At 42.1% G+C, this 20,740-nt stretch overlaps 1 long non-coding RNA gene across 2 annotated transcripts in view; it reads left to right on the forward strand.

The window, feature by feature from the left end:
• Positions 1–16,178, forward strand: part of LOC310676347 — a 331,795-nt gene extending 315,617 nt beyond the window's left edge. For both annotated transcript variants that reach the window (XR_014510475.1, XR_014510476.1), the window contains exons 6-8: positions 5,369–5,427; positions 9,191–9,252; positions 12,662–16,178. This is a non-coding gene — a long non-coding RNA (uncharacterized lncRNA). The remainder of the gene's footprint in view (positions 1–5,368; positions 5,428–9,190; positions 9,253–12,661) is intronic.
• The last annotated feature ends 4,562 nt before the right edge of the window (positions 16,179–20,740 follow it).

Raw genomic sequence — 20,740 nt, forward strand, 5'->3', positions numbered from 1 at the left:
TTCTCACTAAGCTGCAGTTCCCAAGATTCCTTGGTGAAAGGCGTGACAAACTGGTAGAAGTTTGTGCCGCAGTTCAGCTGCCCTATATTTTCAGGAACTTTTCAAGGAAAGATACAGCAACAAAATAAAGGAAGAATGCATGTTAATGGATGGGACGATGACAATGAATTTACTTCATGAAATTTTGCATAAAGGGCCTAAGGCGTAAAGTGCAAGTAACACACTGTTAAGGCTATATTCTACTTTTCCACTTCCTTTCCTAGCCTTCCTCAATAATTTCGTGTTATGAATCCGAAAAACAAAGCAAACCAATTCCACCCAGTTAATCCAAATTATTTATAGTCTAAAATGACATCTGCATTTCCTCTCTAAAAAATGATAGCATATATAACTTGATATTAATAACAAATACAATGTTTTCAGTGTGAAGAGGGGAAAGTCTCTTCTGTTTTCTATAGCTCAAGACATATTAATAAACATACAGTAAGACTTGATATAATACAAACACACTGTTGTTACAGATGCTGCTGTATTCAAATAAAGGAATTCAGAGAAAGAAAAATAACATCCTGTGTTTATTGTCTGTTTGGCATAAAATGCCCTGTGCATTAAAATATACAGATTAATCCAGTGGGTCTGTTGCTTTCCATTCACGCCTGTATATTTTAGGATATCATTTGCAGAATTTATAAATACAAGAAAATATAGTGAACAGTGTTTAAAACACAATAAGTAAACATCTCCACAGACCAGGCATATTTTTTCTGAATAGGCACACATTATTTCATACAGTATGTTTTTTTTACTATTCAGTTAACATTTAGTAATCAGCTAATTCCTCTTATCCGATCAATCAATGGTCCCTAGAAAGAAATGTTCTCCGAGTAGGATTTATCCTAGCCGTTCAGCTAGTTGCAACAAAAGATAAAGGGAGATCGTGCTTAAGAGGTGAGTTTGTGGATAAATGTTCTGAGCAAAGGCAAGATAGATCTGTGTTATTTTGTGGGACTGTCTTTGGACCTGTAGTAAAATCTCAGAAGCCTAGAAAACCAAAGATGAATGGGAGAAGGCAGGCTATGACAGTGACAAAAAGTAAGGCTGGTGGTAGAGAGTGGGTCATGTTAACTAGCAGCAAAGAGAGCCAATGTGGTGCCCTCCATATGTTTTTGGACTACAACTCCCATCAGCCCCAACCTGTAAAAGCCAACGGTCATGAATGATGGGAACTGTAGTACAACATCTGGAAAACTGGTTACCCTTGTTGGTGCAGAGGAAGTGAGAATAGGGCTACCAAGAAATATGTAGATGGTGTTATTATATATGGAGCGTAATCTCAACTTTTTGGCAAAACTTAGAACCTTGGTAATCTTCCTTCTTGCAGCAGCTCACATGGAGGTGGCTCATACTTAGAAGTCCCCTGAAAGTTACTACTACTTTTTAAAAACTTACTTCTGAGTAAATGTGAGCAGAATTAGACTGTGTCTACACCCCAAGAAAATTTACTTGGACAAATGACCCACTGATACCAGTGGGATCCACTTCCAGGAATATAGTTAGAATTGGCTTATAAAAATGATAAGCATAAAGGAAACCTGAAGAATGCATGATGCTATCTTTCAAAAACATGAACGCTGCTAGAAGTTGGTCCTGGTCTTCTGTAAACATTGAGAACAAGAGGTTCTAAACAAGCTGCACTGGAGAGGATTCCAGTTAAATATTAGTGAAGAGTGTGAATCACATTTACAAGAAGAATTTCAGGGTCTCGATAATTTAATTTAACCCTGTATATGCAGCAAGGTTGACTAGATACTGGGGAGCGGAAAACCTTCTGCTTCTGAAATCTGATGTGTGTAACATTCTCTTGGCATAAAAAAAATAAGAGGAAAATGAAAGTGATTCATAATGATAGCGTTTAGCCAAAGTGAAACTGATTTGCTCAAATCGTTTTGACTATTCGGAATCGTGTCAATTCCGGCTTTTCCGGGTTTATCACCTTCTTTAGATTTCTGCAGCGATTTGCAATTTTTTTCTTTCAAAAATCCTCATGAAGATTCGCCAGCATTTGAATACGAATTTCTTGTAATAAACACATTTATGTAAGCCGTTTTGAGTAATGCACACATTTTCGCAACCATTTCCCCTTAATACAATACATTAGTCTCTGTTATTTTCACTAATATATGCATTTTTATGCACACTTTCCTGTATCATCATCATAATCACCATCATCACCAATGCGCTTATTAACTGCCCTTCACCCTAATGTCCTGTATAGATTCTTGTACACATTGGTTGGCTAAATTGCCTAAAAAAAAATTGTTTGGTTCGCATATGGTTCACAAATTAGATAATTGCTCATTAAAATAGAAAAAACCCACTAATTTCTTCCCCATCCTTATCCATTGTATGTAGGGGGGGCAGCAGAAACAACAACAACACTGTCACTATACAAAAACACCCCTGAACCTGCACTGGATATCAGACATAACACCATCCATGCAAAATAAATACATAACTGAAACAGTGGTAAGAATCTGCACTAAGAGGATGGGCAATTAGAACTCTCAGGTCACACTAAGCCAGGCATCCCCAAACTCGACTCTCCAGATGTTTTGGGACTACAACTCCCATCATCCCTAGCTAACAGGACCAGTGGTCAGGGATGATGGGAACTGTAGTCCCAAAACATCTTGAGGGTCAAGTCTGGGGATGCCTGCACTAAGCAGTGGAAAGGGAGCCCAAGGGATTACAGTGGTGAGGACCCCCTGCCCCCCAATGAGTGATGTAGTCATTTGCCGGACTGCCAAGGTAAATGACAGGTTTTCCTTGCTCTGACAAGTGAATGAGGTTACAGTGAGGCTTTCAAGTTGTACTTCAAGATGTACCACTACACCACTGGTCATCCAGAGCAGGCAATCAGTTTGTCAGAAAGCATTTATAGTCACTGCTGGCAGCCTGCTGACTGTATTTGTAGACACGCCCCCCCCCCCACCCTAAAGCTGGTCACGGTGCCTAAATAAGACCAAAATCATCTGACAGTTCAGCAGACACAGCCAAGCTGGCAGCTGGTGCTTGTATGTATCACACAAGCAGTGAAAATGCCCCACAAGAATCTGAATATCCTTTGTGATGAAATGTTTGAGAAGCTATGGGTACATGTGAACTTATATCCATAGTTTGCAAAAAACAACAACACCAAAACCCCTAAAACACTTGTTTTTCTTTTTTTACTGCACGCAAGACAAAACTTTAGACATCGCTCCCTCTTGTCTACCAGACTGGCAACTTCCATGTAACACATTAGCGCACACATGTTTGACTAACTTAAGGAACGGTAGCATTAATAAGTGATAGTGTATCTACAGCTTAGCATGAATACTTGCCTCTAAGAGTTTGTTTAATTAAATGGCTCACCACTGTCAAACCATACGTACATTTGATCTCTTAGATAAATATTTCCACATTATATTTGCAGGAGCCCATTTGCAGGAGTTATATAAAGATGAAGTGAGCAGAGTATTTGGTACCACCTCTTCTTTTTCCTTCTGATCCTTCTGTGAAAGCCTTAAACTTTTGACCCTTGATCCACGTTTTCCCATTGTCATCTCATGTCTCGTTTTCTGTCCCCCCACTATTAATTTTAGATTATTTTAAACTATTAATTAATTGATTAAATTTATATCCTGCATGTGATACTAGGGTGGGTCAAAACAATTAAAAACACAGTGTACAATGAAAGCAAAATGGAAAACTTTTTTAAAAATAAAATGATCCTCCTCCTATTAAATATATCAGTCACAATAGCCTATAAGTCGGAGCACAAACAAGTATCTCTTAGGCATATTAATGGCAAACTCAGAAAGCTTGACAGAAGAGAAGAATCTTCAGCTGGAACTGAAAAATAACCCAGATTGGTGTCAGTAAAAGTTCATGGAGGGAATGCTCCATAGCTTGCGTGCTCTTGTGGAGAAAGCCTTCTGGTGAGCCACAGTTCTCATAACTTCATGCAACAATAGCACTGTCATGAGGCCAAACAAGCATCCCCAGAGCTACTCGCTGAAACCACCACTACAAAAATACACTATTTCCGACTCCCAATCTGCAGCGTTGGTCCAGGACAACGCCATGATTGATGGAATCAATAGTCACAGAGAGATCAAGCAGAACTAACAGGGATGCGTTCATCCTGTCTATATCCCAGTACAGAACTTCCATTAAGACAGCCAAGGCTATTTCAGTGGTGAAACCAGATTGAAATGGGCTGAAATATTTCATTTTCTCCAAGCATGCCTGTAATTGAATGACCACCACCATCTCAAGCACCTTGTTGAAGAGGGGGATATTTGTGACTGGGCAAGAGCTATTACAGTTTTGTTGGTCCTGGGAGGGACCTGCGGGAGGCATGGTTTCCCAATGCCAGAATCTCCAGATCAGAATCTCCAGGCAGCTGTTGAGGAGACTCCAAGGGAAGAGGACCCTCCAAACAAGCTGAATTCCAGTTCTCCAAAATATAGAGAGCAAGTGTGGTGTAGTGGTTAAGAGTGGTAGATTCATAATCTGGTGAACTGGGTTCGCGTCTCCAGTCCTCCACATGCAGCTGCTGGGTGACCTTGGGCCAGTCACACTTCTCTGAAGTCTCTCAGCCCCACTCACCTCACAGAGTGTTTGTTGTGGGGGAGGAAGGGAAAGGAGAATGTTAGCCACTTTGAGACTCCTTTGGGTAGTGATAAAGTGGGATATCAAATCCAAACTCTTCTTCTTCTTCTATAGCAGCCCTCACCAGGAATGAAAGAGAGGCATTCTTCTCCAGGTGAATGTTGAAGGGTGCAGCACAGGAACTAAGGAAAACTTAAGTGCAAACACTACAAAGGCACTGTAGATTAATATACTGAAATACAGAGAGAGCTGCAGTGATTCAGCGTTCTAGCCTTGCTTCTGGCACTTATTTAAATTGGCAGCTATATTTTTTTAATGTACACTTTTTCTTTTATCTATATAAGAGTGTAATGCACCGAAACACAACAGCTGAGTATTGCCAGTGCTGGGATGCTGTGACCACGCCTTGCTCATTCTCCCAGTCTGCTTCTTTGTGGGTGTGATTTCTCCTTGAGAGATAACACAGCCCACCATTAGTGAAGTTTCATGTAAAGCTAGACTGTGGGTAGTAAACGTTGCCATCTATGCATGTTCCCCCCAACATACAATTTCCTTAGGTTCATGTATCCAGGAACTGTTGGGAAACAAAATAGGTCCACAGAGCAAGTCAGTGATTCAGTGGGATCAAAGTCTGGAACACATGTTCATATAAGGCTAGATAAAGTCCTTGAGAAAACTAGACCTCACTAAAACCTATTTTTCTCTCTTACAGCACAATCCTATTCATTGCTGCTCAGAAGGAGACCACACTGTGTTCAGCGGACGGTAAAGGTAAAAGGACCCCTGACCATTAGGTCCAGTCGTGACCGACTCTGGGGTTGTGGCGCTCAACTCACTTTATTGGCCGAAGGAGCCGGCGTACAGCTTCCAGGTCAGGTGGCCAGCATGACTAAGCCGCTTCTGGCGAACCAGAGCAGCGCACGGAAACGCCGTTTACCTTCCTGCCAGAGCGGTACCTATTTATCTACTTGCACTTTGACGTGCTTTCGAACTGCTAGGTTGGCAGGAGCAGGGACTGAGCAATGAGAGCTCACTCCATTGCGGGGATTCGAACCACCGACCTTCTGATCAGCAAGTCCTAGGCTCTGTGGTTTAACCCACAGGCATAAGATTGCAGCCTTAGTTGCTGGCCACCTTAGAGTTCATTCCTCACTGTCTGGAACACAGTCAGCTGTTCAGATGCCTTTCAAAAGAACCAGCCCACAGCTGGCCAGAGCTGCATCTCACAATATTCACCAAGCAACTGATTCGGGACAACTTGTGTACCATACAAACATGGGTTGAAGGGGGTGGGGAGGCCCTCCTTGCATCTCAGGCCTCGCACCACACTTACTATTTAGTTATTTGGGTTCTTGCTGGCATTTAAACTTAAAGCACACATTTTAATCTCTAAAAATCCCAAAATCGTTCAGGAGGCAGCGGGCGTTCTTAGAAACAAGCACCATTGGGAAACCCAAAAAAACAAACAAACATTTTTTGCTGCTTTGCTATGTATAAATAAGCATCTTATATGGCTATGTGCAACATATGATTGAAATGAGGTCATCTAAGAATATATTACTCTCTCCAATATGCAGGAGGGGGGGGGAAAGATGCTTTAGATTTGTAAATGCTGTGCCAGTGTTTTTCCTCACTGTTAACAAATGTCACCTGGTATTAATTTAGTTGCTATATTCCGACCTGAGTGTTTCTTTCTATGAATTGCCTTCTGATAGGACAAAGGTGTGTGTGGTGTTCCCCCCTCCTCCACCCCCCCCCAAATATGGTAATATATGTAGGTGAAAACAGCATTGGGGAATTTCTGTGTGACACATTTAATAGTTCAAATGAAAAATAATTGAATACTTTGCAGCTCAAAGTGGTTTATCACCATGGGTATTACAGTGTTTAGTGTTACTTAGTTTGACCATGTTAAAGTGAGAATGGATTGTTCGGTTGTGAAGCATATTATTTGCGGTCTATTTAGTCTTCTGTTTCTTCCTGAGAAAAAATTCCGTTCTCTCCCTCCACCCTCCACTTTCTTAGAATAGTACACACCAACAGAAGAAGAAAAATAATGTAAGGAAAGTAAGAGCTGGCAACAACAAACCTCTACCTAAGGTGAAAAGCATTACTATTTTGAAGAACAAGATAATTCAGGAGTCTGCCTACACCTACTGATTCCAAACGAGAGTCACATCCACTAGCATCTTAGCTGCATGAAACGTTTTATGACTCTGTGCTTCCTGTTTTCACGTTACCTTTCCCCCTAGCTGTTAGAATCATCTGTACCAAATTGGGTCACATAAGTTTTCACCAGTAGTGCAATGGCAATCACTTGAAGGCTTAATCATTAAGTGTGCTCCATCTTTTCTGCTGAATTTTGAAAATTCTGCATTCTGGATGTAGGATGGCTGGTACCACAACCAGTGCTTTCTTTCTGTGGTGACGAAGGGGCACACATACCCCTAAACATTTTGTAAATCTAAGTTTGGCCTCGTTGAGGGGCGTTATTTCAATATGAGTAGGAAAAGGAGAGAACCCCTAAACATATTTTTTTTAGAAAAAAGCACTGACCACAACACAAAGCAAATGTATTGTGATAGGCAGGGAGGGGGCTGGGAGGAAGGAAATAAGGTCACTCTGCATCAACTCAGGTTTGCTTGTGAGTTCAGTAACAAAAAATTAAAAACTGGCTTCCTTATCACTGAAGAATTCCCCTCAGGAGAGAGGCCATGTCCCTTTGCAACGTTATTAACTACCCAACGGGCAATAGCTTCCCTAAACAGGCATAGTCACAAATAGTCCTCAAATGAAACACAACAATCTGATTAGAAGCCGCATTGCATTTCATTGCAAGTTTTTCCTCAGCCCTGAGATTTGCTTTAGAAGGGAGTGTCTGTACACCGCCTTGCTTTTGTCTCAACCGGAGGGTTTAATAGCTGAAGTAACTGAAAAGGCCTAACACCAGAAAGGCTTTCGTTACCAGAGTAACCGTAAAAACAGACCCCAGTCTCCATGGCAAAGAGAAAAGCGATTTGCTGCAGCCTTTTCAGACCTTGAACAGACACTGACAGTTTTCCTATAATCACTGCAGATTATTTGTAGCAACTAACTATATTATAATGTTAACTATAGGAGGGCTTTGAAATTACACTTGGGCGGTGTGGAGGGGGGGGCGGTTAGAAATAAATACATGCAAGGAAATTTTTTACCAGTTTAGCTAGGAGTCTATTATCAGTTTTAAAATCATAATGTAATTCATTCTACTATTCCAATTGAGTGAGGTCACCTTCCTGGTTTTGTTCTTATATTTTGTGCAGAAAAATTCTCACTCTATTGTGAGTCCTATACAGTCTGTAAAATTTGCATACACTCACTTCTATTGAACAATTTATTGTGAGAATACCTTACACCACTGAGGACCACTATACAGTACGTGGCATTCTCTATGCTTTTTCAGCTACTGTACATTAACAATAGTTTATGTTACCTACACTACTCAAATGATTATTCTTCCCATAGTTTTGTGCTAGATTTTACACAATGCACTTTTTACGATTATTTTTACATATAAGCATTGCTTATATAAACCCTGCAACGCTCTCATTTAAATTACCGGCGCGCATTGCAAGTGCTCCTTTGCAAGGGCTCCTCATTCAGTTCTTATTAAAGTGTTGAACTTGCCTGAAGTTTATCCTGCGCAGCATTACTCAACACTTTCCCCAGTTTTCTTTCTGCCTTCTCAGGCTTAAATCTACCGCACACAGCCAGCTCACGTTCAACCGAGAGAGACTGTGGCAGGATTCTTGTGCAGCAGTAGTGATGTGGTTGCTGCTCTCTTGTGGATCCATCTCATATCACTCTAATAACATAAGAAAGAAGAAGCCATGGGAATAGTATAAGCAGAGGAGAACAGCATGGGAACAATGACACCAACATCAGAAGGGAAGGCTAGTGGTTCTTAGATTACAATCCCAACTTTCCCATAGGGTGTCTCCATCCCTAAGCTGACTGGTGGCTGGTGCCCCTTTTGTGCTGGTGGAAGTAAAAGAGTCCTTGCTGGGGATGGGTGAGATCCCCCCCCCACCAACCATTGCTTTCCTTTCCCCCATGTAAGTTAATTCTGTTACCCCAAGGGTTCAGGGTGAGAGTGGGCTACTTCCCACACCAGCCATTTCCCCCCATATGCAAGTTAATGGGGGATAATGGATCCGTCAAGGGTCCATTATCCAACATGCTTCAGATGAAAATAGGGACAAACTGAGCCTCCTCAAACCATCCTTTTGTGCATGCCCCCCCCCAAGCATTTCCTATCAGATGTAGGGCAAGTGCCACCAGCACTACACCAATGGGACACAGCATACATGTCCTCCTCCTCCCTGAGATAACCCCTTAATCATGATTTTATTTTATTTTTTGGTAGATTAAAGAAAGAACACCACATACCAATAATTAAATTTTAGAAAGGGGCAAGATTAGACGTGGCTGCACAGAGCATTTAAAAATAAATAAACCAAGTCTCCTTGTGTTCCCCCTTTCTTCTCGCCCAAAGTGGACCTCTCACGCAGAAAGACAACACCCAGCCATCTTTAGTTATGAGCTTCCATCCATCAGGTATGAGCCTAAGTTTTATTTCAGCATTCTAAACTTTAAATCTACAGCACATAACTATTAAAATTTGTTTGTGGAGAGAGTGCTGTCTCATGGAGCAACCATGCAATTCCTACATTATGGCAACCCCAACGAGGTTGCACACTGTACAGTACAGTAATATACAGTGGTGCCCCACAAGACGAAATTAATTCGTTCTGCGAGTTTTTTTCGTTCTACGAGTTTTTTCGTCTTGCGAAGCACCAATGTGTATTGACGGTTTCCCATAGGAATGCATTGGCGGTTTTTTAAAAAAAGGCGCAAGACGTTTCGTCTTGCGAAGCAAGCCCATAGGGAAATCCGTCTTGCGAAGCAACTCAGAAAACGGAAAACTCTTTCGTCTTGCGAGTTTTTCGTCTTCCGAGGCATTCGTCTTGCGGGGCACCACTGTATTGTGGCAACCTTACAATTCCCAGTTTGTATCAGGCCATAGAATGCACAACATATTTTTGCTTCCTGTAGGTCAGCTGAAACCTTTAAAAACTTCCAAGGCAGTTCTTCATGTATAAAAGATGGTGACAACCCAAGACATGGTGATGAATGAAAAAAGGCATTCTATAGTGGTTGCAGGGTCCCACTAAATAATTTATAGCTTGTTCCACTTCAATCACAAATGTGATGCTTCAGTGGTGAATGGCATGGTGGGAAAACAACAACTACTGTTTGTTTGTTTGTTTGTTTGTTTGTTTGTTTGTACCCCATGCATCTGGCTGGGTTTCCCCAGCTACTCTGGGCGGCTCCTAACAGAATATTAAAAACACAATAAAACATCAAACATTAAAAACTTCCCAATACAGAGCTGCCTTCAGATGTCTTCTAAAAGTCAGATACAGTGGTACCTCGGGATGCGAACGGGATCCGTTCCGGAGCCCCATTCACATCCTGAACAGAACGTAAGACGTGACTGCGTGTCTGTGCATGTGCGGGTCGTTTTCGCCGCTTCTGCGCATGCACGTGATGTCATTTTGACCATCTGCACATGCGCGAGCAGCGAAATCCGGAAGTAACGTGCCCTGTTACTTCCCGGTCGCCGCGGAGCACAACCTGAAAATACTTATCCTGAAGTGTATTTATCCTGAGGTATGACTGTAGTTAGGGACGCGGGTGGCGCTGTGGGTTAAACCACAGAGCCTAGGGCTTGCCGATCAGAAGGTTGACGGTTCAAATCCCCGCGACGGGGTGAGCTCCCATTGCTCGGTCCCTGCTCCTGCCAACCTAGCAGTTCAAAAGCACGTCAAAGTGCAAGTAGATAAATAGGTACCGCTCCAGTGGGAAGGTAAACGGCGTTTCCCTGCGCTGCTTTGGTTTGCCAGAGCTGACCACATGACCCGGAAGCTGTACGCCGGTTCCCTTGGCCAATAAAGCGAGATGAGTGCCGCAACCCCAGAGTCGGCCACGACTGGACCTAATGGTCAGGGGTCCCTTTACCTTTACCTTATGACTGTAGTTGTTTATTTCCTTGACATCTGATGGGAGCGCATTCCACAGGGTGGGTGCCACTACCGAGAAGGCCCTCTGCCTGGTTCCCTGTAACCTCACTTCTCACAGTGAGGGAACTGCCACAAGGCCCTTGGAGGTGGACCTCAGTGTCTGGGTTGAACAATGGGGGGTGGAGATGCTCCTTCAAGTATACTGGGCTGAGGCTGTTTAGGGCTTTAAAGGTCAGCACCAACACTTCAAATTGTGCTCGGAACCGTACTGGCCACCTGACCTCCTGTTGCTCACATTGCTGCCGCATACTGATAGACAGAGGGGTGCAGTGAGATGGCTCTGTATGTATGCAAATGTGCCAGCTGAGCCAATCTGGCACTCTGCTGGTATTTTTGTAGCACATGAATCTCCCTGCCATCTTCCAATACCTCCTCTACCTCCCGGTAAGCAGCAGAAGCAATGCAACCAAGTGGAAGTCAGGTGAACAGTCGCATCATGCTCTCTACTAGTGTGCTACTTGAGACGATGCAGAAATCTCAGCTAAAGCATCCATGGCAGATGGCCACCCAACCTCTATAATGCCAGGACTTGTCACGGGCTAAACTGAACTATCATAAGTCTGAGTGAAATGTCTGCTTTTGGTTTGCTGGGCACCAGAAGTCCTCTGATGGTGAAACAGCTGATATGAGGAGGTTGTGTAATTTTAGGGTGAAGACATGTGTAACAGAGCTCAGATAATGTCTGCTGTGAGGTGAGCTCAGTTTTCTCCTGGCATAGATAATGAAATGATCATCCTATCAAAAACTGGCACAGCCATTGTTGTTTGTCTCCCCCCCCCACTCCCCGCCATGCTTCAAGTGGATGGTGTATCCTTTTCTGTTGTTTTAGAAAAAGTACATGAATGTTTATACATATGCATCCATTTACATCACCTTGCTGATTTAAAAAAAAAAACCCAAAGTGCAAAATTGTCACAGAGATGGAGATGTCATCATGAGACTAGTGCTAATCATTCTCTTGCACAACTGGCTTTTACTGCAAATTTGCAGAACTGCTCACCACCCGCAAGTTCATTTCTTAAGAGAAAATGTATGTCTGAACAGAATATTTTTTTCAGGATGGTCACACTGCTCTAATACTTGTTACATTTGTCTTCATCCTTTCTGTGCACTGGCCATGCTGTGACAGATAGCTTGAATTCCAAAAGTTATGCTCATTAGAATCAGTAGCAAAGAAATGCAGGGACAGGTACTGCACTTTCAAAAATTTTGGTTCATGATATTCAAATTCTAAATAAATGTAAATGTGCCCATACTGCTATATGAACAACTATCAGTCCTGAAAATTCCTGTTGTATAGAACCCTCTGCAAGTAGTGGCATGTAGCGTTTCTCAGGACTACCTCTCAAGGTTTTTAAATATCTGGAAGTTTCACTTGGAACGAGATCAGAATTAAGCTCCTACGATATTTTATACTAACATTAGATAATTAATTGATGCCATTCATTACCGGTAGTATTTGTTGAGGGAAAATATCAACCATAAAAAATGTAAGTAATTAGGAACTCTCATTATCTTAAATTTAATCTTAATAAGTGCTATTATATTCTTGATCATAGATAGACAGGCAAGCAGGCTGCTTATGTTAAGACACTTCAGGAGACGGCCAATGCATCACATTTTAAGCTGCATCATATAAGCATAAGTCAAATTCATTGCTCACTGCCAATTACTATCCCCTGTACCTGCTCTGCATGAGATTACCTGATAAAGCCCCTCCCTTGCGATTCTGTTGCTGTAAAATGCTGATTCGTGCTGATGTGCATCACTCGTTGAGGCTGGTAAGGTGGAAGGCAGGGAGCCCAAAGAGTAGGTGGAGCCAGAGCCAATGGCAGGCGGAGCCAACTAATTCTACTTTTGTCCCCATTTTCCTCCCTGCTAAGGTCAACAAATGCAACATTGAGAGCAAGGAGGACAAGCTAACAACCAGTGCCACCCCCTGGATTGGATAGAAGACAGGTAGGTTGGGGGTGGCTGAGGGCACCTTTCTGTCATGCCCAGTCAGTATGCATGGGAACCAATATGAAAGATGCCCAAGTATCTATGTCAACATTTAGAATTTCTGTGGAATAAATGGTGGGATTTCTCAGCTTGTAAGGTCCATATGAACTGAGTTCCCTGTAGCCTTCAAAGGGTAGAAAGTTTGATAACCACTACCCTAGAGTAGGGGATGCGGGTGGCGCTATGGGTTAAACCACAGAGCCTAGGGCTTGCCGATCAGAAGGTCGGCAGTTCAAATCCCCACAACGCGGTGAGTTCCTGTTGCTCAGTCCCTGCGCCTGCCAACCTAGAAGTTCGGAAGCACGTCAAAGTGCAAGTAGATAAATAGGTGCTGCTCCGGCGGGAAGGTAAACACGATTTCTGTGCGCTGCTCTGGTTCACCAGAAGCGGCTTAGTCATGCTGGCCACATGACCCGGAAGCTGTACGCCGGCTCCCTCGGCCAATAAAGCGAGATGAGCGCCGCAACCCCAGAGTCGGCCACAACTGGACCTAAGGGTCAGGGGTCCCTTTACCTTTTACCCTAGAGTACCAGGGAAGGGATACCAGAGGTTGCTACTATGTCAGCCCGGGGCACAAGACTAAGCTGTGTAATTTGTTTAAAACGGTCTTTCATGTTGTATTTTAAATTGCTGTGACCTGGCCTGGGACCTTGTGCCAAAGCATGGGGAAATCACCACTGTTGTCTCCCGGTAATGAGGTGACAAGGTGAGAAGTCCATTTGGACCAGCTCCCTGAGACTCTACATTTGGAATCTATGTCCTTACAACAGAACATAGGGTTGGCTTGTGGGAGAGCTTGGATTGTCTTCTAGAAACTGAAAGCATGAGAGCCTAGCCTGCTAGATCACCTACTGACTAAATTTCATCTTTTTTTATTGTGTTACATGCTCAAAGTAAAGCTCTTGAAGACGAGAGAGAGAGAAAGATGGAACAAGTCCACAATAGATAAAAAGTATAACACGGGATCTGTGTATAATGACTAGTACTCCAGATGCCCTTTCATATATTTAAAATTGCCATTCCATTACATAAAATGTAATTCATTCTACTTCTCCCTATCTCTACCCCTCCCCCCACCACAAAAATATAATCCCAGAAGGGTTTTGACCAAACAAAAATGCTCTAATGATTGCAAATGGTTCAAATATTCTGTCCAGTGAGTTTAAGTTAAGTGATAAAAGTTTCATGTTAAAAGAAATAATAAGTGGAATTTCACACATATTATAGTAATTGTGAAAGCATCCAATTTACATGGAAATAATGCAAAAGAATTCTGACCATGATGGTTTAAGTGAATCATTACATGCATCAGTGATACATTTAGAAACCTGCAGCATGCCAGGTATGTTTCTTTTAGCATAATAAGTCTTGTAATGGAGCCTTTAAAAGCCTTAAATGTATAGTTAGATGAACCTTTCCATTCGGATTTTGATATCAAAAAGAAGAAACAGGAGATCATTAAAAAGCCAATTAAACCAATACTCATTTTTCCTTTACCAGTTTATATCATGTCCCTCGAGGACCTATCATTTTGAGAAACATTATTTTATTTACATTGGATTAGAATGAAAATTGTTTTACTACGCTAATCTTTTTTTATTTCTCAGTAGTATTTGAGAAGCACGCTCAGGCTGTCGCAGAAATACTGATTTGGTGTAGTAGCATATGTTAGAGGCTAGAGTCTAATATAGCAAATCCCATTAATTTCAGTGTGGTGTACGGTTAAGAAAGCACGCATAGGATTTCAACCTAAAAGGCTTGGGAATCCTTTTGCTGGCCTTTTGGGCAACAGTACGGTTCTGTCCATAGGATCTGTGCAGACTTGGTACCCAAAATACATGTGGAAAATCTGTGCTTTGCCACAAAGGGACCTGTGAATTCTCGTTATTTTTAGAGACATCAGAAGCTGCCTTATACTCACCATTTGCCCATTTTAGCTCAGTATTGTCTACCGACTGGTGCAATTCTCCAAGGGTCTATCCAAGCCCTTCCTGTAGATGCCGAGGATTAAACCTCAGACCTTCTGCATGCAAAGCACCCGCTCTTAACGCCCTTCCCTAAAGACAGACGTGGTTGAGAGTCATGATGTTGACATTATTGAAGGGAGCTTCTCCATTGTCTTGCTAAGGTTGCAGGAACCCATGGCAAACACAAGAACATAGTAAAGTTTTATGGATGATTCTTTCCATTCACCATTTTAAGACAACTATTGGCACCTTTCCTAGGCCCTCCACATTGGGCAGCTGGACTCTCCATATTAATTTGCTACCATTTTTATGTATTACTTCTTAACATTTTATATTAAATACTTATACCCCACCAATTTTAAATACCCAAGCCGCTTTCTGAGGAACTCAATGTGTCTTTCTTCTGATTTCCCCCCTCCCCCCCCATCATGGAATGCAAAGCACCTTACATGGAGTCCCCATCCATAGTCTGCCATCCAGGCATGAACCTGCTTAGCTCCAGCAAGATGTTTATAATAATAATTGTAATAATTTATTACTTGTACCCCAGCCATCGGACTCGGTTGTCCCAGCCACTCTGGGCAGCTTCCAACAGAATATAAAAAACACATGATACTTTGTGTTTGCATTGTGTATGTTCAGACCATGCCCTTACCCACAGTGCCTTGGTTTGACACAACATTGGGTGCTACAGAGTTTCGTGGTTAATTAAAATGGCATATCCCAGTCACTCTTGGAGTAGTGATGCCACTATCAGGCATGTCTTAGGGGATGGTCATCAACATAAGAGGGGACCTATAAGAACTCATTTTGCCCAGGGTATCTTCAAACCTGGATTCTGATCTGGACCAAGAAGTAGTACTTTCTAATCCCAGATGGTTGGGAGTGGCAGTGATTACTCAGTGGTGAGACAACTGCACTTTAGACATGCTCAGAAGCATTAACTGCACTTCACATTGGGTGTCTTTTGGCACCATAAAGACTGACAAATTTATTATGACATACGCTTTTGTGGACTAAAGTGCAGTTCACCAGATGTATGTTAGCCTGAGTTAAAGGAACATATTATGGTGGGAAATGTAAACAGTAAGATCATGAGGAAACGGAAGGCAGAAAATTCTAGATGAAAATAATTATGTTAATCACAGTGTCCACCTATGAAAAAACACAGTTGTGTTGTTAATTCAGACACCCTACAATTGCTTCACATGTGTTCTCTGTTAAAATAGGTTTTGCACCTGATCCTTAGTAAGTTCTGATTCAAATTATGCCTTCCAAATGAGCGACCACTTAATTCTGCTTTCGTATTAGTTATATTTCACACCTCTGGACCAAAAAGAAGAAGAAAAAGATTGCTCCTTCCTAATAGGTCTGATGTGATCTGTGCTGGTCTAAATGCTGCATTTTAAAAATAAATAGCAGGAATGAATTCTACAATGTTATTTTTGCAGTTATTCAATTACATGTGAGGAGTTCTTCTGCCATTCATTACCTCGGGTATCCCTGAAAGGCAAACCACTGTGCAACACTCCTTTTCGTTTTCTTTTCTTTTTACTTCTCTGCAGATTCTTCCTCTGCATGATCTGCAATTATCACACCGTTTGTCTTTCCTGTTCTCAGGGGAACACAAAATAATACATATCCTAGAAACAGATTGAGATTAAATTTGGTTCTTTCCAATAGAGAGTTCAGATAGTTAAAGAGGGTCACAGAATCAATATGCTGAAGACACATTGCCATTTCAGGGAGGGGAACACCCTCAAACAGAATGTGAAGACAGATGCTCCCCATTTCACCTTCAACCTTGCAATGCTGCTGGTGGTTGACCCCTCATTTCCTCCCCTTTTGGCTACTGTATCAGGACATTTACATGAGATAATTTAATGTGGAGTAGTTACCTCTTAGGGCTCTTTAACCACCCCACAATATCCAAATTCACAAAGGGGAAAGGGAGGATATTCGACTATCCTTCTCAATCTATGCATGTAAGGACTCTCATCTGTGATTGCGATTGCAAACAGGCAGAAGCATACCCAGCTTGAATAAGGACAAGGGTACAGTCTGGTAGACTCAGAACTCAGGGCCATGAGAGGCAGCTACAATGAGTACTGATGTACTGGGCCCACAGACATTAGGGGCCATAGACTTTGAGCTTCCTTTTTAAAACAAACAAAACAAACAAAACAAAATCACATATCTAGCCCACTTAGAAAGTTATGAAGCAAAATGTGCAAGTAACCTTCAAAGTGATTTCTGTGAGATGAACTTGCCTGTCTGCTCCTGCATTTTAGTGCTTTTAGCTAATGAGTGAAGTCATAGCAATGAATTGTTTGGATACCAGGCAACATAAATCCCTGAAGGGGAGGGTCCCTTCCCCTTCAGTGCTGTTTACTCTAGCAACCAGGATGCATCTTTCCTGTGGTGGGTTAATCTGAGATCAAGTACTTCCCAGAAGTTATTTTCCACAAATCCCTCTACACAAAAAGTTCAGGTGTATGTTTAAAAAGACCACTTCCAAGGGTACCCAGGGTGGGGGAAATGGGTGCACCTCACCCACCTATGCCAAGTTGTGCTCCCCTCAGTTTTTTTTTTAAATGTCTTTTTAATTTATGATATGGCAGACAATGATGGCCTCCATTTTAAAAAATGACAGATTGTTTTAGAACAGTAGCTACTGAAATACAGGACCCTTTGAAAAATTCAGTAAATAATTCTTCTTTACCACCCCACCCAAACACTATAAGCATGTATAAGATACATAAAGGAATGAGCCTGCTCAGCTTTTTCATTCTGTCTGAAGTGCCCAGATATACCCTATAGTTTTCAAATAGTAATGATGAAAAAAGAATGGAGAGTGAATGCAAATAATTCCCTTGCTGGCAATCTACCTACTTAATGTTGTATTCCACCTCCAAACATCATGCCACAATTGAAAACAAAACAAAACATGAAGAAGTCTCTGAAATATTCATTCCATTCCCTAGACTGGTATTATTCAGTGCATTTTATGTTCACAACCTATGAGATTTCTGAATTCCTCTGGGTTCAGTTTGAGGACATACAGTAAAAACTAATCAGGCATGACAATGCTGTGACTTGGTGTAAGGTAGGCTTGCCATATTTCAAAAAGTAAAAACCAGGACACCCCGAATTTTTAAGGGAAATTCCCTTATTCCGAAAAGGATTCCTCGCAAGAAAAGGGAAAAGTCGACAGCTATGAACTCTCTCTCTCTCTCTCTCTCTCTCTCTCTCTTCCGTGTTAGCATGCCCAAGAAAAGAGATACTTATGTGTTTTTTGCACAATCCCCAGAACCACCTTAAGCCACCCAAGCCTTGTTCTGGGCCCCTTCTGTGGAAGCACCTTTGCCCATGGACTAGGAGCACCTTTCCGAAGCCTGTCTGATTTTGAGAAAGTGGCGCAAGGGCTTTTGGATGCTCCCGCAGCCCTGGCACTGTGTTCCCAAAGCGAGACTTGCCTGACACCAGCACTGATGCGTTATCGGTAGCAGAGGAATGTATTTATTTGACAAAGACTTTTAGATCCAGTTTCGTGTGCAATTCTATTTGTCCAACTGTATAGCTGCCAATCTAAATGTGGCACAAGAGACAACATATGCAGACCAAACAAGTCACTCTTAATAAGTGAAGCCATGGTCATAAACTCCAGAAGCCTGAAAGAACTGTTGGGCTAGGCCAACCCTCACCTTCCATGAGGTTATTTAGCAATCGCCTTCCTTGGGGACAATCAGAAGCCCTGGCCAGGGAGCATAAGCCACCTCCTCCTGAAGTGACCCTCTTTCAGCCTGAGAGAAATCTGTTGTCTTATGTGCCCTGTTTTAGTATTTTAAAATTGTCTACCACCCCTGGTCCCTTGGCAGAAAGGAAGAACAGTGAAGAATAAATCTAGAACTGCAGTTTGTGCACAGCTTTTCATTACAAAGGACCTTTAAAGCCCTAAACGGCCTTGGCCCAGTATACCTGAAGGAGCGTCTCCACTCCCATCGTTCTACCCGGATACTGAGGCCCAGCTCTGAGGGCCTTCTGGCGGTTTCCTCACGGCGAGAAGTGAGGCTACAGGGAACCAGGCAGAGGCCCTTCTTGGTAGTGGCACCCTCCCTGTGGAACGCCCTCCCATCAGATGTCAAAGAGATAAACAACTACCTGACATTCAGAAGACATCTTAAGGCAGCCCTGTTCAGGGAAGTTTTTAATGTATGACATATTAGTGCATTTTTGGTCTTGTGGAAGCCGCCCAGAGTGGCTGGGGAAACCCAGCCAGATGGGCGGGGTACAAATAATAAATTATAATTATTATTACAAGGATTAAAAAAAATATTTTAACCATGGAGTTATAAACCATGAAGGAAAACATGCCATTAAGGGGATTCGTGTAGAAAACAGAGATATACAACCAGCTTGGACAACACCCTTCATGTTGTTGGATTGAACAGGTTCCATGAATTGACTCTTTGAGCCAGTCCACAACACCTCTCAAGGATGTACTTCAGGACATCATTCTGAGGCTCAGCACATCATTGGATGCCATCACAGCATCCTTCCTGGCAGTGCTTCTTGTGAGCAAATGGCTAGTAAAGCAGCCAAGCTGACCAGGGATCTGACTGCTTGCAAGCTGCAGCTGTAACTAGGGGTATGATGGCCAACATATTATGGTCATCCATGCACTTCCAGGGCACCTGCATGAGGGTGGCGAGTCATGTGATTGAACCTGTTTTGAGTGAAAACAATGCTTCTCATGGTGATCTCCACTGTGATGAAACTGGACATAATATTACCTGCGAAAAACCCAAACTCCTTCGCAAGCTTAGGCTTTTCAAGGATACAACTTTCTGTTTTTTATAATTAGACAGTGAATGTTTTAAGCCAAGTTGGGGGTGGGGTGGGGGGAACAAAAGCAAAAAACTGGTGAGACTTGTCAAAATATAAAAAGGAAATACCCTTAAGGCAATGATTCACTTTTTAAATGTATAAATTCTGCTATAGCGTCTTTGAAAGTATTTTTATGCGGCACCTGTTTATCGGTCTATCGTAAAATCTGTTTTTGATCAATTATACTTATATATCTGAACCAGTTATGACTGACATTAATCAATAGAAAACTGAATCTCTCTCTCTCTGTGTGTGTGTGTGTGTGTGTATATATATATATATATATAAATTTTGAAACAGGACCCAGCCACTTTGCATGGAAACAGTCCAGGTATGCCATATCAGTAGAACATTTATGATGAATTACCTGCTTTGATATAATAATTCATGTTTATGTTTTGTGTCTCCTATGATGCAGCTCTATAGATACTCTTCCATGGCATTTTAGGAGATCACACTTCTTACCATTAGAATTAATATCTAATTTAAATTCTGAACAAGGAATTTGAAACTCCAGAGAATCTGAAGTGGCAACAGCATAGAAAAGATGCATATAAAGTAGCTATTAAATGTGTTTTAAAAAAATCTGTGGGAAGAGATTATGCCACTGCCAGGTGACTATACAAATCTTGGCTAAAAAGAACAACCTGGGGAGTAAAGAGAGATAAAATTGTAAGTTGCATTTCAAGGGGATTTGTTCTTTCCATTTCAGGTATCGTGTCTGTCTGTCTACCCAGTTTCAAGTTTCAGATCCCAGAAACTTGAGTTGCCTTCATGCATTAAGCCAAAATCTGGAGAGCAGATAGCCTCTTGACACCCTATGACCAGCCATCAGTCAGTACACATACTCTATCTATTCAGCATCTAAAGAAAGAAGGCCAATGGAACAGATGCCTCTCATGACAACTAATTTGAAAATCAAACATTGTATCATCACCAATGATGAAAATTTGTGTTACCCAATTTACAGTGGTACCTCGGGTTAAGTACTTAATTCATTCCAGAGGTCCGTACTTAACCTGAAACTGTTCTTAACCTGAAGCACCACTTTAGCTAATGGGGCCTGCTGCTGCTGTCACGCCACCGGAGCACGATTTCTGTTCTCAT

Source organism: Podarcis tiliguerta, assembly GCF_965153285.1.
Source record: "Podarcis tiliguerta genome assembly, chromosome: 4".
NCBI classification, from domain to species: domain Eukaryota; kingdom Metazoa; phylum Chordata; class Lepidosauria; order Squamata; family Lacertidae; genus Podarcis; species Podarcis tiliguerta.